This window comes from Protopterus annectens, chromosome 8.part0 (genome assembly GCF_019279795.1).
Source record: "Protopterus annectens isolate FY-2018-M chromosome 8.part0, PAN1.0, whole genome shotgun sequence".
Classification (NCBI taxonomy): Eukaryota; Metazoa; Chordata; order Ceratodontiformes; family Protopteridae; genus Protopterus; species Protopterus annectens.
This window is the reverse complement of record NC_056741.1, coordinates 929,222,092-929,242,120: the sequence shown is the minus strand read 5'-3', so window position 1 is coordinate 929,242,120 and position 20,029 is coordinate 929,222,092.

Below are 20,029 nucleotides of genomic sequence, written 5' to 3'. Positions count from 1 at the left end.
CAGTAGCAGGAATAATAGGCTGTGCAGACAAGGAACAGTTCAAATGACACTGTATCACATCACAATTATCATCAGTACTCTGTACATGAACAAATTGTGAGATCTGTCCACTGTATAACGTGCTAAATACCGATTACAAGTTAACCGCAGTGAAGTGTCGGTGTCATAATGACTAAGGCAATAATATGCTGTTGTAGCAGAGATAAAACCCAATATGCATGTGTAAGTGTGTATGTCCCGGAAATTTATTGGTCAACGGACACACACATGTATATATATATATATATATATATATATATATATATATATATATATATATATATATATATATATATATATATATATATATATATATATATATATATATATATATATATATATACATATCTATATACATATACAAAATATATATATATATACATACAACATATATTGATATATACACATATACACAAAAAAAAAAAAAATATATATATATATATATATATATATATATATATATATATATATATATATATATGTCATTGTAGATATACACATGTACATAACTAGGTAACGTTACAGCAATTACAGGTAACATATGTTCAGACTGGGCATATGTTACTGGTAGGTCCAATAAACAAACGTTTACCTCCCACACCACCCAGCTAGGCCGGTCAGACATACAGACACACAATAAAGGTAAATACACCGCTGCTTTCCAAACCACCGGCGGGAAAGTACCAGTCAGAGAGATCTGCAAGGTCTACACTGTAAACATGGATAATGGGTTCCCTTGCGGGACACCAAAAATTTGCCATACAGGCGAACCTGTGATTATCAATGTGAGCAGGATGTAGCTGTACACAGAACAGTAGGCTGTGCAAGTGTAATAACACATGGGTTGACAAAGCATACGACATGTGTCCCGAGACAGGGAGAGTGGGCAGTGTGTAGGGGTGTGTTCATACCCCAGCTGTGCTCACAGTAAGTATTCGTCATGAGTGCTGTAGAGAGGTGTCAGGTAGGTGAATCATGGGTATGCAATAATGGGCCTAAGTGTGCAGGTGTTGGTTGGCAGAGATGTATTAGGCCCGCCCAGTGGAAGTAATTAATATTCCTATGTGGGCACTGCAGATGCTCATACATCCCAAACCTGAAGAGCATTTCTACTGGATAGTCCAGAAAGCATTGGGGGAACACATAGGGAATATATCAGTGCCCTGTACCCGATTATCATGGACGTCCGTGATTACGAATCAGAATGTAACACAGTCCTACCTAAACCCTTCCAGAACTAGTGATATTAGGTGGACAGGTGGCGGAATACACGTGATGACTAATGACAACATATACATATATATATATATATATATATATATATATATATATATATAGATATATATATATATATATATATATATATATATATATATATATATATATATATATATATATATATATATATATCTATATTAAAAAATATATATATATATATATATATATATATATATATATATATATATATATATAAAAATATATAGATATAGATATTTATAAAATATATATATATATACACATGTTACTGTAGATATAACATGTACATACCTAGGTTACGGTACAGCAATTACGGGTAACATATGTTCAGACCGGGCATATGTTAGGGGGAAGTCCAATCAACTAACATCTACTTCCCACACCACCCCAGCTAGGCCAGTGAGACATACAGTCACGCAAGAAAGGTAAATACACCGCTGCTTTCCAGACCACCGGCAGGAAAGTACCAATGGGAGAGATCTGCAAAGTCTACACTTTAAACATTGATCACGGGGTCCCTTGTGGGACACCAAATATTTCTCTGTTAGGCAACCTGTAATGATTTACGTGGCCAGGATGTAGCCGTACATGGAACAGTAGGTTGTACAAATCTGATAACAAATGGTTTGACAAAACGTACAACATGTGTCCTGAGACAGGTAGAGTGGGCAGTGTGTAGGGGTGTGTTCATACCCCAGCTGCGGTCACAGTAAGTATGTGTCATGAGTGCTGTAGAGAGGTGTCAGGTAGGGGAATCATGGGTATGCAATAATGGGCCTAAGTGTGCAGGTGTTGGTTGGCAGAGATGTATTAGGCCCACCCAGTAGAAGTAATTAATATTCCTATGTGGGCACTGCTGACGCTCATACCTCCCAAACATGAAGAGCATATCTACTGGATAGTCCATAAATCATTGGGGGAACATATAGGGTATATATCAGTGCCCTGTATCATGGACGTCCGTGATTACGAATCAGAATCTAACACAGTCCTAACTAAACCCTTCCAGAACTAGTGATATTAGGTGGACAGGTCACGGAATACACGTAATGACTAATGACAACATGTAGGAGTCATAAACAGCATGTACCTCGACAAATGTGAATGAACACATATGCCCTGTGACTGTCAGTGTGTCAGGTTAATAGAACCAATCATCTAAATGTGTCCCTGAGGGTGTTATGCAGTGTCCCTGATACAGTGTTCATTCTCCCCCATTCGTATGTGAGGTCTGCTAGTGACAGAAAGCGGATATTCTGCCGACCACCTTAGGTAGATGATAGCATAATAGTTTGGGGTTGCCACCTGTTCGCCTTTGTGAGTGACACTCCACTCTGGGCAGTTGTGTCCTGCAAAATGAATGTTCCGGCACATGGCCTGTGATTTCGGGAAAAGAGTTCATATATTGTCTGTAGTGGTTGCATAAAATGATTTTGTTGTATCTGAAACACCTAGATGTTATAGGAAACAGTATTAGCAACTATAATGCTACAAGAATAACCTTAACTTATGCAAACCGTTGAAGTAGTCAATTTTCTACTGGCTGTGGGTATGTGTTGCTTTGCCAAATCTGACATCTCTACATATAGGTCCTATAGGGTGGCCACCTTTCCAAATGGCCAAAGTGGGACCTGCTCCGTAGAAATGTCAGACGTACCAGGTCAGAACATACCTACAGCCATGCATAGTACAGAAATATACATATTAGCACAAATCAAAGCTTAGTCTAGCAGCAGTCAAGTTGCTTATGCTACTTCACATAACATATCTAAGTGTCATTTATACAATAACTATTACATGCAACTATTAGAGAAACGTAGAATATAATATTGTCCTCTAATCAGGACATTTGCTATGGCTAGATTATACTCGCATGACACATATGCCTAATGAGGGACTGTCCCATGCAAAGTGGGAAAGGTGTTACTCCTAAAGTCTCACTTCAGCCAATTTAAAAGGTGGAAAACCTACTATAGGTATGCAGTAGCATAACCTGGCAGAAAGATGTGTTTCCCAAAACACATTTACTTGTCTGCATTGTAGAGTATCTGTTCCCATGTATCAGCCAGATGGGAGCAGATTGTATGAGGAACATGCATATAATATGATTATGTCACTGGACAAGCCGCCGATTCCGTACAGTCGAACGCCTGCCGTCGCATAATGGTCAGCCATGCCCAATACTGTAATCATGTAGTCTGATGTAATAGGCATCACAAGGGATTGCACCCACCCAGCGTGAGTGACAAATGCAAGCACCAATGTCGGTGCACGTGCAAGTGAGGGAGCGAGTGGGTGTAAGCGTGTTTGTCTACCAGTATGCGAGTATTGCACTGTTAAAGAAATGTGGAGTCTAAACAAGTATAAGGAGCTGTAACCAGAAGTCAGCAGTGCTTAACACCACACAAACCCATGCAGAACCGCTCCCAACTGCTGCAATGTGCCTTACGCACTCCATATCTAAAGGCCTTGTTCTGGCCGCAAACATAGAACCATCCTTTGCAAGTGTTGGTAGCAACACCCTGCGCACACACTGATCAGAATTACCAATACGCCATGGCATATATACAGACAATAGACAGTACCACACACATACCATACAGCACAGTCATCCAACAGTATAGCAATGTACTGGCAGATATGTCCGGACCACTGGTGTTTGCAGATCTGGCCAGCTTGTGTTTAAGTGTGTGAGCATGCCCAGTATGACCGTTATGCATGTTGTTGACTGACATCACCGTCATACCTTCATGTGTTTGAGCATGCCCAGTATGGTCAACTGGATCGCATGTGTCACATGTCCAGGTAGTCACTACTGTGGTGCCGACCTCTGCATTGTACACTGACAGGTGGCATACTGTGTCTGCAGGGTAGCCAATGGTCATGTGGCATTGACTGTTGCTACATTTTTGCACAGCGTGGGGGGACATCTAACTGTATCCACATTCTTACACAGCACCAGGGGTGGCATACATGACTTTCACATGTGTACGGTTGTACACTTTTGCTACTACTGTACTGGTATGCCAGGTACTCCATTTCAGTGTGTGGACCCACCTAATGTGCTGGCTAGAGGCATACCAGTGTACTTCAAATCCTAGCTTTAATTACAGCATAGTGCTTTCAGATGTCCTAGTCTTCACAACCTACATCCAACTGCCTGACCTGCTCTAGTCTGTGTTTGTGTATGTGGGGGTTGGGGTCATCCACTGGGCATATCCAGAGGCCATTGTATAGCATTTTTCTGCATTGGTCTACACCTGTCCAGCTGTTTGAGACTTGTGTGTGCTGTATGGACACACATGATGTTCAGCCCATAACCTGCAGTAGGTTAGGACACCCTGTGTACTACTGGCTACTATTGTGACCCTGGTATGTGCTACAGATGTCATGGTGCCACTATGGATGTGTACTGTCTGTTGCCCTAAAATTCGGCCACCAAATTCCCTTGTATGCTCATATCCATACCATAGCTACAGGTAAAAACACATTCTAATACAACTGCCAATTGGTAGGTTGATTGACTTACCTTGACGGTGTGCCAGACCTGCGGATGGTGCTGGAGGGCTGCCTATGTTGGATGCACACAGTGCACTTCTTATACATGGCTGAGCACAGGTAGTGTCATGTTTGGCATCCCTTTTACTATCTGTGCGAGTCAGAGAGGGTGAAATTCCCTAGGTACCTACTGTGTCTGTGCGTATGCTATGCATTGCCTCTTTGCCAAGGGCAGGTCGTACTGTGCATGCCTCCTTTCGCCTACTGGGTCCAGCTCAGGTAGTTCCTCCTCTGAGTCACACTGTGCCTGTACAGGCCTTGGCATTGGTGGGGGGCTGTGTGGCCCTGCCCCATGCTGTTCCTGCTGCAACTGTTTCCGCAAGATCATATTGTGTAGTATAGCATATACCATAACAATTTGGGCGCATGTAGCTGGTGAATACTGCAAGGCTCCACCGGATGTGTCCAGACACTGGAACCGTGACCTGAGCATCCCAAACACATGCTCAATTATATGTCTTGCCTGTGCGTGTGCCTCATTATGGTGTAGTTGTTCAGGTGTGTGTGCATTGCTGATGGGTGTCATCAGCCATGATTCCAGTGGTTACCAAGCATCCCCCACTAGGTGACTCTAGGGGATGTTCATATTGGCAAAGGTGTGGTACAGCTGTGTCAGGTGCCATATATTGGAATCGTCATAGCTTCCAGGGCAGCCAGCACACACATTCAGTATAATGCCCTGGCCATCACATACGACCTAGCTGTTGATGGAGGGTATGCCCCTGCGGTTAATTTAGGCCCTACCCCGCTCACCGGGTGGTGCTTTGATGCATACATGCTTGCAGGCTGTAGCACCCAGTACCCCAGGGTAGTCTGCCATTTGGTGGAAGAGACACATATTGCTGGTCAATACCTCACGTGTGTTGAGGACATGTACGTGCTCACTGGCATGTGGTGACATGGCATCTAGGAACTGGTGCAATACTCTGGATGCAGATGCCTGTGAGATCCCCATGATATCCCCAGTTGTGCTTTGGGAGGTACCTGTGGCTAGTATACCTAGGCCTACACATACCTTGGTATCCACTGGAATGGGTTTCCCTCAGCCTGTTTGATGTGTCAGGTGTGGCCGGCACAGCTCAACAAGCTGCTGTAGGAGGTCTCTGTCCACCCCATAGTGTTCCACTATCTCCAGCTCATGTAGCCCCTGGTAGGTTACCCTGGGTCTGTAAAGTCTTCTCTGTCTCCTCAATAAGGGTTGTTCGGCAGCATTCACATCCTCACCACCCTCAGCCTCCTGCACATGTTGGTCTATGTTGCCTGCTGCAGCCCTTCTCATTTGGTTGGATTGTGTTGAGAAATGTCCCTGCATGCATACACCAGTGGTGTAGAGTGTTGAAGAAACCTGTGTGTATGGTGCTTGGTCACTTTACCGTAGTGTTCTGGGCCAGGCTGGGCATGTAATCTTCTGATTGTGCTAATTATCACCTGTTTGAGCAGCTTGTTCACCTTGACTACTCCACTACTGCAGTTGTCCCTCCCAATTTCACAAGGCAGGTATAGACACACCCCTAGCTTAGGCGTGTTATGGCAGGAGCAATCCCGAGGCACAGGGCTTCAAAATACGTACAGTATGCCTAACACCCCCCCCATGCTTTCACCTATATTTGAGTCCTGCACCCTGCTATCTGTACACATACACCCTTGGGATCTGCATCACACCCTGGGGATAAACGGGATTCACTATTTTCAACCTCATTTGCATAGTATTGTCTTCTAATGCATAGTTATATGACCCATACTGATCCTCCAAAATAATAACCGCTGCTTACTGTCATTCAGATCTGCACACAACTGGTTAAAGGTGCCTTACTATCATCGTATTCGATGTCCCTTGTTCTTCCCAGCAACAAAATAACCGGTCTCTACACAACTAGAACCAGGGTCCCTGCACACCACAGACAATGTGCTTTACCACTAAGCCATGGCAGACATATATATATCTGCGGTGATCACATACAGATCATCCAGCACAGACATTCAATAGTATAGGACATGTATTCCATCATGCAGATTTATGTGTGCTAATGTCCACATATATATATATATATATATATATATATATATATATATATATATATATATATATATATATATATATATATATATATATACATATATAAATATATATATATATATATATATATATATGGTTCTACCTGACTTCGTCGACAGCGCAGAAGACCGACATCGAACTGAGCTCCCAGAAGGATCGAAGAAGACCGGCACGCATCGCGAGTGGCAGAACATCGACAATGCTGAAGACCGACACGACGGATGACAACACCAACGCCGAGATACATGGGGAAAGGCTGTGTGAGTATCGCGTAGTGACGGACGCAGAGCGGCGACAGGTAAGTGTGGAGATTGACGGTCTGTGGGGATAGGGGTGGGTTAAGTGAGTTAGGGTTAGGGAGGCGATAGGGTGGGGCGGGAGTTAGTTAGGTTTAGGCGATAGGGGGGGGTTAAGTGGTAGTTTATAGGGTGGGGGGCGTGGGTGGGTGAGTTAGGTTAGGGAGTTAGTTAGGGGAAGGAGGGCAGGCGTTAAGTGAGTTTTAAGGGGGGGACGGTGACTATAAGTGTCACGATAGGTAGTGTGGGCTTGTAAGGATTTTGGTGGTGCTTGTGTTGTGTGTGTGTGGTTTGTGGATGGGATGTGTTTTTTTTTGTTATTGTGGTGTGTGTGTGTGTGGTTTTGTGGGGTGTGTGTGTGTTGTGTCGTTGTCGGTTTAGTGTGGTTTGTGTGTTTTTTTCGTGTTTATGGACTGTGTGTGTGTTTGGTGTTGTCGGTGTTGTGTGGTTTCGACTATGTCAGGTAGAACCATATATATATTTATATATATATATATATATATATATATATATATATATATATATATATATATATATATATATACATATATATACATATACACATACACACACACACACACACACACACACACACACACACACTCACACACACACACACACACACACACACACACATATGTAGATATAGAATTTATATCACGGCAGTGGACCACATGACACCAAAGCATTAGACAAGAATGAAAAGGAAGCCACATGTGCCACCTGCATTATGTAGTGGTGTTACTATCAAGGCAAGTGTGTTTCATTGCATCACACGGGTCAGACTGTATTAAGGGTAAGAGTAGGACTGCTGACATTTACTCACCAGTCCTATTGGTGAATGTATGCGTATGCCTTGCCAACCCAGTCTCTTGGGCGATTATGACATTTGTGGAACTATATGGGAAACAACAAAACACACTCAACACATCCTGGAGCTAGCCACTCACAGATACCAACACATAGGATATGACTGCCAGACACACACACCTGTCATGCCTTGGAATTGAGCACCTACCTGTCTATTCTATCACACTACAGCATTACGTAGTTACAGAACATGCTACAAAGATTACTGGATCACAGCACTCACAGAGGCATACTTCTAGGTGGGTGACATCATCAGCAATGGAAAAGATGCCAATAGGGATTGTATGGAGAGTGAGCAGTCTAAAAGCATTACTCTGTTACCAGGCAGCTGGAAACACACACACTTGGTAGGGCTGGGATTAGAACATAAACCTAACTACCTTATCACACTACAGCATTACGCAGTTACAGAACGTGCTACCAAGATTACTGGAGCACAGCGTTCCCAGAGGCATACTTCTAGGAGGGTGGCATCATCAACAATGGAACAGATGCTGATAGGGATTGTATGGAGTGTGAGTAGTCTAAAAGCATATTACTGTCCCAAGGCAGATGGAGACAAACACACACCAGTGGTGTGAGCAAGACAAATGCCTATCTACCGACCCCTATTACAACACTACATAGATATGAGACGTGGCACAGACACTACACCTTTCAAGACAGTTGTTTAAAGAATGGATAGCAGCCCCCTGAAGCCTCTGCCCTTCTCTGTTTTGCCGTTTAGCACCTGTGCCACCATTACAGTCTGAAACATGCGTATGGTGACACCAGCTGCTGTGCTCTGTCCTGCAGGTGCATGTCGGCCAGAGGTCCTCCTATGAGCAGCACTGGCCACATGCCTGTGTGGCACATCTGCAGTCATTTGACCGACACCATGGTGTGAATACACACCTTCTGTAGCCACCACATGTTCCTGTTCCAAGCTAACTGTCCTTCCTCTATGGCCACTGGTGATGGGGTATGTGTTGGCATGAGAACCGGTGCAGGGAAGAGGGGGATATAGATGGAATGGCAACCAATGGTAACAGATTCAGCCCCTGACAACCCTGCCTGTACCTCAAGCATATGTTAATCATCACTGCTAGAGTCTGTGCGGACACTAACATCAGATGGACCGCAGGAGGGTAATGCACCTACATCACCTGTGAAGGCAAACACAGACTCTACATTACAACAGAGACACATACACAGATGCACACACATATGCACACTCAAACACACACACACAGACGCGCACACACACACACACACACACACACACACACACACACACACACGCAGACACAGACACACTCACACAGAGATGCACACACACACACACACACACACACACACACACACACACACACACACACACACACACACACACACACACACAGACACACAGGCACCATGCATGTGATTTGACAGAAGGCATGCAAAATGCATGTGATACAGCAGATGGCATGCAGCTCAGACATTAATAGTGGTAGTTATCATACATCCCTGGGTTGCACACAACAGCAAGCATGTCTCATAGCAGAAGCCATGCATTTCACACAATCATGGTAGTAAGCATACATCCCTGTGTTACACCATGTGGACCAGCACAGGTTAACAGTACACATGGCTGATGTGAGGCATATGACCTTGACATTAACATGTAGTATGACATGTAATCTGCTGACGTGTGTATTGACATGCATACATGTTTGACACAATGGTGTCCTGACACATGTACAGTGGTGCAATGGTGTCACACTGCAGTGTTGTCTGTACGCCCTACAGACAAAATGCACTTTTAGCAGATGTGCATGACCATTGCAGGGTATTATGAGGTGTCTATATTGCTATACAGTGTGAAGTACAGAAACAGTGCCATTGCATGGAATCATGAGGCATCTCTATTGCTATACAGTGTGGATTACACACACAGTGCATAGCCATGACTGTGTGCATACACAATACATAACTACTGTGGATTGTGACCCACGTCGCTGAGGTGTATACACACTAAACCATGATGTGTCATGTGTGACAGGTTACCTAAGGACATACGGATGACACCCCTGCACAACTGCTAACATTTCCAAGCTGCCTGGCAACCGTGTCCACACATGGCAGACTTGTCAATACACCATGTCCCACATGACATTTATGTACCACACACACGAGGTGCACAGCTGACAGTGATGTCCAACAGCAGCAAGGGAAATGTACTGTATCTGTGGCCTGATGTGGTGCCTGTGTATGTATGTGGATGCTGTACAGGTGACTACTGTCATGCTGTGACACAGTCATGATGTTCAACACATCTTATGTGGTCGAATTAAGTGACACCTCCACAAGCTGTGCACAGGCTTGTAGGATGTCCAGTGTTCCACATCTGCTATATAACCATTCAACAAAGGCTATAGTTGGACCATGTGTAGCCAATGTACAACAGGGTGTACACACATACACATCACATCTACTGTGTGTTGCTACATGTCTCTGGCCATCCTCCATGTCCATGTGTGAACATGTGTTGGCCAAATGTTTGTGATGGCTGTCTATCTCACATGTCTGTGTTGTCCCATATGACATACACCCATAGATGTCAGATACTCCATTGTCCACAGGGTTATGCAGACAAAGGGTTGTATGTTTGGTATGTGGGGTATGTTTTATGGGATAGTGAGACAATGTTGCAGCCAGACCACTACATGTCATGGGCATGTCAGATGCCACATCACAATATGTGCACTCATTGCAGGGGCATATTCTACAATGGTGAATCCTGTGGGCTGCCATTACTCCAGCTCACTGTGTAGTACTGTTTGCGTACCCCACATGTGTTGTTCTGATGTATAGTACATATTCCTACATTGAACAACACCTCCACCATTGTATGCACAGCTGTCCACACATCTAGCAATGACAGTTTCTGTGGTTTCATGTTGGTGTTTCATTTAGTTTGTATGTATTGCACATGGGTAGCCAGTATGATTGATTAAAGATGCGACCTGTATATCATGACTGGACCATACATTATGTGTACATGTGTTAACTGGCCACATGGCGAATAGATCTGTGCATTAACATGCCTGATACTGATAACTGTCTCACCTGCAAAGGCCTGCTGTCTCTGCGGTATGCCATAGGTACCTATATAGGGGTAACACAGCAGTATGATCATTATCCATGACTGTATGACAGCTACAGGGTGCAATGTGCATTTTAACACATTCGCCAGTACAATAGGATATACTATGGAGTATGCACATGTGTGCATACACAGGGTAGCAGACTATAGTATGCGGCATGTGTGTAAACATACCTTGCATATGATGTTACATTACATATTGTACAGTGACACATGCAACTAAATAGGATATAATAGTTATATGTGCAGTAGTGACTTAAAAGGCAACTCCAGGCTCGGTGGTTGGGAGACACCCACCTCCATGATGGCAGCTAGAGTTTGTGGATGCTGTTCTGATGGCATCCCCAGGTTGGCCAGTAGCTCCTTGGTATGTGTGAGTGGGGGCTGGGTTGGTGGCCCACCACCTGTTGTACCTTGTTCCCTGGTGATTGCATTCGCACACGGTTTTGCATGCCTGTTCAGGTCCGTGCAGTGTCTGCACACCTGCTGGTAGGTGCGGTTATGGTCACCCACATTATTAACTCTCCTGCAAAGTTCCTGCCACAGGTCATCACGCTGCTGGGCATGCTGTGGCACATGGTTGAACAATACCTCATAGTTATCTTGGAGGTAAGGTATGAGGGCCTCATCCTCCAACTGGCTATAAGCTGGCAGTCTAGACCGAGGCAAATCTGGAAGACATAATGATGGAGACAGGTCACAGTATCTCAGAAATGCACAGAGATACAGCTGCACATACATGTGTATTACATTTAGTACATATGAACAGTTGTCTTTGCAAATCTTCATGACACTGACACCACTGACATGTCTGTGTCACACACATGTAACACCCAATGGGGATTGGATATTATCACCATATATGTGTGTCACCTCATTACATTGCTCATACTCCATGTGAATGCTGTCTTGATGTGGGCATGTCTGTTTGCCTGTACTGGTATTCTTACCTATCAGCACATGCCTGGATGTGTCCACATTAATGCTGTTGACCTTGATGCTGTGTATATGTCACATATCAACACATACACTGCCTTAACAGACATGACCTGTGACAATGCAGACATGCACACGGAAACCTTTACATGCATGTGTTTTACCATATACATCTACATGGCACTGTACAGCAGTTCAACATCCTGCCACATATTGCCTGTGTTGCACATGTGATACACATGGGACAATGGCTAGCCAGATGTTATTTGCAGGGATGGTTGTCAACTATAGCATGTATGGCCAAGGTCATGAAGTAGTGTGTATGCCCTGGGCCATGTATGAGCATAGGATGTAAGGTTTTCTAGCTGTATCTGACAGCCATGTTCCTGCCGCCAGGTGAATCAGTGCCACATAACTGATCCAGACAATTAATGATACATCTACCATGCGGTCATCACACCATGTCTGACAGAAATAAAATGTGCAGCTTTGCTGAACAGGGTTGCATAGTATGGCAGGAGTATGTAAGATGTATGGCACAGGGATCTGTCCAGCATGTGGTGATCCTTGTATTAGGAAGGTGGCTGTCCATGATGTATGTATTTCAGATCAGGATATGTACGAGTAGCATGTCCAACATCAGTGTTGGACATGTCTTTATGCAGGATAGGCAGCATGCTGCATAGTGGAGATGAGGATTGTGAAGGCTGGTGTCACCCATCCAAGCATGGCCAATACCCTTTAAAGTTGATATGTGATCCGATATTGGTCACTTGAGTGATGAGTATGGCTGTACAATGATCTCCATGCTCATGGATGGCACCCTGTCATGACTAGGGTTGCCCCTTATGACTACCTAATAGGCCTGGTGACATCACTAGCTCAGGGAGGTAAACTGCAGAGCACCATCCCTTAGACACAGTGTCCATTATGTTGACCGCTGCCTAGGTGGTAGTTCATGGGTACAGGGTTATTAACCTAGCGGTGACAATGCAATATGCAGCTGTCATACTGTGCACATATGTCACGCACCTCACCCACAAAGCCCATTCTGTATGTTATCCACAACACTGAGTCAGCTATTGCTCCTAGGTCATGGCCATTCACATACTTACATAGGCAGATGCCTCCCATTTGTCTGTGTGGTATGGGCTACAATGAGGGGGGAGTACAAAACATTAATCCTTTTTTACTGTAGCTGCCACTGGTGTGATATGCACATGTCACTCAGACACCTTTTGTAGTGTTGGTTCTGTCAACAGGCCACTGGCAGAACACTCCTGTGACATACAAAAGTACATCTAGTATACTGAGTGTAGGTGGAACACAGTATGGGTGATGATGTCCTATGACCTGTCACAGGTATGATATGCAGTGTGAAATCATCCGTACTGTCATCTACATCTGTACTGCTAACAACATATACCTTTCATTAATGTTCATGGACTTTCAGACCAGACTCAGCAGGGTAATAGTGCAGTGCCTCCCATTATGAGTGGTGTCTCCACTTTGTGGGTTGTGATAACTGTTGATGTGCTCCATTCAGTGTTTTCACAGACTGACATGAACCTATGTTTTACATGATGTGTATGTGTAGAGCAAACTGTTTTGCCATATGTGTATGATTCAACCAGGAATGTGGACAGGTCACATGCAGCCTGAGTGCACCATGTACCATCATAGTTATGGTTACAGGGGCTCTGTACTATTCATGGATATGTGACTGTGAACCTATTGGGGGGGGCAGTGAGTTTATGTTATCCGACACCCTATCTGTATTGCTTATTCATGCTCAGCACTTGTTCAGAACATGTAAGCACTTCATGAGCTACTAATTACTATAGCACTCAATCCTACTCATTTCCTACAAGTAAACACTGTTTGTCCTTACCTTTCCAGCATGCTTACAGTACAACAGCTGTTGTACACACTTACCTCACATATCTAGTGAGAAATAGTTGAATATTCAGGCATGTCCAAGTGTTGTTTCCCAGTGTTATCGCCTGTCTATATCATGAATATGGGCATCATGAGGCAATATAGCAATTGTCTCGTGTACACAGTCAATGCTCACCTCCTAACATACGACACTACAACCGGTGGGAGATGCACATATGTAGCCATGCTGGAGGTAATGCTCTCTCCAACCCAGACTGAACATGACAATCATGTGGGGATGTTAAACATTTGCACTACACCACACTCATCACATAGTCTCACTAGATCTCCACCACCACAGGCCACACATAGTAAGAATACAACATTTGCAGAGCCTTTCAATATTACTCTGTGTAGGCAACAGAGGATTCCGAAGCACAAACGCAGGCAGTCCCCATCACCAAACACAACACCAATTACTTATAGCCCACAGACTCATATGTGCCCATCAACTACAGCCAATAGGGTGATATAACATACCCAACATACTAGTCATAGGTGACTCTATAGGCGGTCACACTGATGTCCCACTCAGCAGGCTACACAAGGTCACTTTCAGCTGGCTGTCGGGTAACAGGATCCGCAACATAACCTATGCACTCAGGTCACTCCTCAACAGGTACAATATGAATATGTCATTCTCCATGTTAGTGTGAATGCCCTGACATGTCACTTCCTGGACTACATGTACAGAGACATGCAATAGCTGTCCGATCTTGTAGCCCAGGCAGGTATCGCCCTAGCCCTGAGAAGCATTCTGCATTAGTCCAGACTGATAACATAGTACAACAACTGAATTATTCACTTCAACCGTTGGCTATGCTTCTGGTGTCATTCCAAGGGTATCCAGTATCTGTCTGCTTTGAATGACATAGTCGACAGAACACGATGCTTTGGCAGAGATGACCTGCACCTGTCGGCCCTGGAATTACGGATAACGTCTAAGGCTCTTGCTGCTCCTATAGTGCCTGTTTTAGACACGGTTCAAATAACATATTCACCACCATAACAGGAAGAGGCAAGCAAAACCTGAGGGTAATGTTACTCAATGCTTGACATCTTCATCTCAAATGCACTCACCCGAGGCACTCCTTGTAATGGACCACTTTGATATCTCTGCAGTGACTGGGACCTGCTTCTAGGCTCCTGAGAGCACCCCTGCACTAGCAGGCTATTACTTGGACCACACCTTTCAGTCATGTAGCCAGGACTGTAACACCCACGGCAGAGGTGTGTCCATATTTCACAAGGATGTTCACACCTCCAGGCTGGTTACTTAGCACAATGCATCAAAGGTAATCCAAGTGCAACTAACTGTGACCATAACTGCTATACAAATTGTAGCTTGCTACGGATTCCACACCATACCCCACAGTTAACGGCCTTCACTTCTTGGTGTACTGGAAAGTAGGACTCAAACAGGAACTACTGATGTGAGACTGACACTACCCCACACTTAACTGGGATACCTACTCATGTACCGACACATTAGGCCAACGCTTTCTGGGATTCATAACCTCCAATCAGCTGGATCAACCTATCAACACCACCACCAGGGCCAACAATATCCTAGACCTGGACATTACCAACATGTGTGACTGGTGTTCCACACCTGGGGTTATCCCCTCTTTGGTCAGATCTGAACATATGCTAATCACCCTTGTTATCCACATCCCGGCACCACACCCTTCATGGAAAACACAGTACAATATTTCTACAAAGCCAAATTCAGGCTTCTTATGACAGCAGTAGTAAACGTCATGACACCCGTGCATATGGACAATATAGTTACAAACGCTGAATCATACACAACTGCACTTCATTAGCACTTACACGACTGCATGGATCATGCTATCCCAAACAGAGCCATGACGGTACCCACCAGATAATGGACACCACTCTGGGGGTCCACTGCCATGGACATAATGTACAACAGAAGGTGGAGACTGTTGCAAAGTACAGTACAATCCAATGGGTGGGGTAGCTCCCTGGTCAGCCTCAGTAGAAATCTGAGATCCCTTATCACATCCTCCAAAGCTAGCTACGTAAACATTACTGCGACTCACTCCAAGGACTACCACAAAGCGTTCTGGAGGTATGTCACTACTCTCTATGGCGATACCCACATCTGCTCTGACATACAGAGGTTAGGCACGAACATTACAGAACCGACTGATATTGGCAACATCCTGGCAGATAAGTTCAGTGCTAACTTTACAACCCTCTCACACCCTAAAGGGCCAAAATCTATACAGGAACAATGCAGAGTCCCTGTGGTCACAACTACGCAGTTCCAAGCTGCACTCTCTAAAGCCTGGAACACAGAATCCATGTGACCGTACAACATCCCAGGCTGCGATTTACACAAACCTTAGAATGAAATGGCTCCCCACTTGGGCACCAAATTCACTAATAGCCTTGTATCAGGCATTGTGGCCCCTGAATGGCACACAGCAACAGTTATCACACTCCTCAAAGGTGGCACCACAATGGACCAGAGGAACTATTGCCCTATACGCCTGACTAGACTGTTCTGCAAGGCTATGGAGCACATCATCATGGAACTCATTCACAGAGACATCGGTGGCCTCCAAACCTTTTATACCAGCCAATTTGGATTTGTCAGGGCCAGACCATGACTCCTAAACCTGGTTACCAAAGTAGTAGATGAGGGTAAGGAGGTCCACACAGCCTACCTTGTCCTCTCAATGGCTTTCAACACTGTTCCCCATTCTGGTATTGTCAACATACACATCCACCTGCACATCAACCCCTACATCACGAGATGTTATGCAAAGGGGCTCATGGACAGGACCCACACAGTGAGGGTAGCATACCCTAGTTCCTACTGTAAATCAGTTACAATTGGCATACCCCAGTCCTCGGTCATCGGGCCCCTCATGTTTGGTATATGCTTCTCTGAGGTACAGGATAGCACAGAAGGACTTACCCTGAATAGGTTTGCAGATGACTGCAAACTAGGGGCCATGATTGATTCACCAGCTGATACAGACATGCTCCATAAGGGTGTCACTGTGATGGATACCTGGTGTCACTAACTTGGCCTCAAGCTGCATGCCACAAGGTGCATAGACATCCCGTTTGGATTACACCAATCACCCACTGACTATCACATAGGTGGTAATCCCCTACATACATAAGACATTATAAGGGATCTTAGAACACAAGTAGATAGCCCCCACTCCTTTGATAACCATATTGCCAAGGTGGCATAGATATCCTTCTACATGGCCACCCTAATCTGTAAAGGGTTTGTAGCCGGAACAAAGGCAGCCATTGTATCTCTCTACTCCTGAATTATGAAACACGTTAAAGGGTACAACACCCCATTTGGGGTGTACCTTATGAGACAACAGCAACGGCTTTAAATACCACAACATTAACACACCAAGAGGATTACTGACCTCTGAAGGATGACGTATGCAGCCCAACTACAGAAACCCCAAATGTACCCATTTGCATACTGCATACTCAGAGGTGATCTCTGCTGAACATACAAGGCCCATGTCCAAAACAATATTGATGGATATGCTCCACATAAGCAACATAAGCAATAGCCACTGAGAGCAACATGCTCTGGAATATGTACCCAAACGCAATGATGACTAGGATGTGCTGGAGGGAGACATTCCTAAACCGGACACTCACCATGCTTTGGAACATGATTACTATGTACATCAGGCAGGGACCCTTACTACCACTCTTCAAGAGATACCTCGATGGGTGGATGGGAGACAGACGTATGCCAGGGATAACAGCAGTGGCTCTACTGTACACAGGTGCAGGAAACAAATGGCTCTGCTGTTCACAGGCACAGGACACTAACCTAGGGAGGTGTCGCAAGTGAAAACACTGTAGTTGGGCTTACGAATGGACTTGGCCAGACAGCATAGTACCTAACTATGTAACTATGAAGCTATTACATGTCCTTTGTGCATGGATAATTGAGTAGCTCTTCCATTTCAATTAGCTATCATGCTGTTGCACTGTTTGGTGACTACAAGCCATATGTATCCCGTTATTGTGTATTGTACATGCCCACAGACATACCTGATGTTTGCATAATATAACAGTAATGCTATGTAAAATGTTTGACATATCTACCTACAATACTGTACATTTCATATTTTTGCAACAATATCCCATAATGCAAAGCATAATTGCACAGCAGGACCACCTTAGACATGTTATTCTCAGTTATACGCCCATACATATGCCTACTGTTACAGTATATCAACATATACTATCCCCTGTTATGGCACGCACGTGTTGGACAAACCCTGCCACTGACAGCGGCTGGAGTGGAATTGTTGTGTTTAAAGCCCCTATGTAGTACCCCTTGTGGTGTATGAGGTGTTTACCTTGTGGCCCACAGCAGTACACACAATTTCTACAAGCATTACTATGCTCAACAATACATCACTACATAATACCTTTTCCCACTATATGCATTGCGTACACTTTCATTACTACAGAACAGGCACTACATACACTAACATACTGAGTGTTCTACATACCTTCTTAGTAGTCCGAGTTTACGAAAATAACAGTCTTACTCCTTTTCTGTTTTAACGGTTTTCTCGTATGTGCATACAGTTTGAATGTATGGCAAGCCATCCTTTTATATGTAGATACCAGTAACATGTGGTATCCTGCCACCAATTGGTGTTCCGGAGTAGATGATTACATGCACATCAGCTGTGCAGCTACTCCATTAGCCAATTACATGGCAACAGTGGGGTATAACTGAATACTCCACTTGGGCATTGTCCTTTTGCCCTACCTTCGAGGAAGACGGCCTGGATGTGTTGTTTGTGATGAATTGCAACTGCTATATGGAGAGACACAGAGATATTTTAACTTCATGTCCTCCGTGGATTGTGTGTGATGGCTAGAGGATGTAGTTCTACATGTGAGTGTAGCTGTTATCTCAGCCGTCTGATACGAGACTATTGCAAACAGAACCTATAACATCGGCGTCTGTTCCATTGTACAACAGCAAGGATTTCACATAGCGCCATTACAGTGTGTCTCTCACAAGGTATGTTAAGGCTTCTGCAGATGTCATTGAGTGAGTGGATGTTTGTGATGTTATTACAGTCTGTATTGCAATTGTTTCAGGTTTGAGGGAGATGTAGGTGGGTGTACATAGCAGATAAAGGTTTGCGAGGACTGTAGTTATACATATTCCACATGTGTGTGAGGGCTCCTTCCCTAATTGAAGACCTATCATTTAGTAGAGTAATACTATGGTTTTTGCAGGTTTATTCATTAAGCCATTGTTAATTGGTTCCTATATAGCATGCAGGTGATGTTGATCCTTCAATCCCTCCGGAAATACATCGATATGTAATGAAATGTTGCTACATGAAAGCTGTCTCGTGTATTTCTGTCACAGATATTTGCACTCATTGGAGTTGTGTTGGTGACTGAACCTCTTTGGCTCGGGTTGCTACCTTTTCAAATGGCCATAGTGGAACATTTGCAGGACACACATTGGATTTTAGAGGCCGACACATACCCACGGTCAGTAGAAAGTATAGAACTTTACATATATGCCTATATAAAAGCTTATATTGTTGTAGCGGTTTACTTGCCTATCCTGTTTCTTGTTACATGTAGGTATGTTAGATAAAGGTGATTATTTTATGCAACCATTATATTCACTATGGAACATGCAGAACGTCTCGAGATTGTAAGACATTGGTATTTTTACTCAATTTAGTCAGGACACTACCGCACATAGAGGGACTGCCCCTCACAAGGTGGGACAGGTGTTAACCCCATGTTTAACTCATGTTCAAAGCACATATTTGTAACAGTGTATTATAGCAATAACCCATGCCTGGGTGTGGGTAATGGTGAATTCACCCGCGGTTGTTGTGGTTTGTTCATGATGACGAAGCCCGAGTGGCCAAACAAAGACAACCG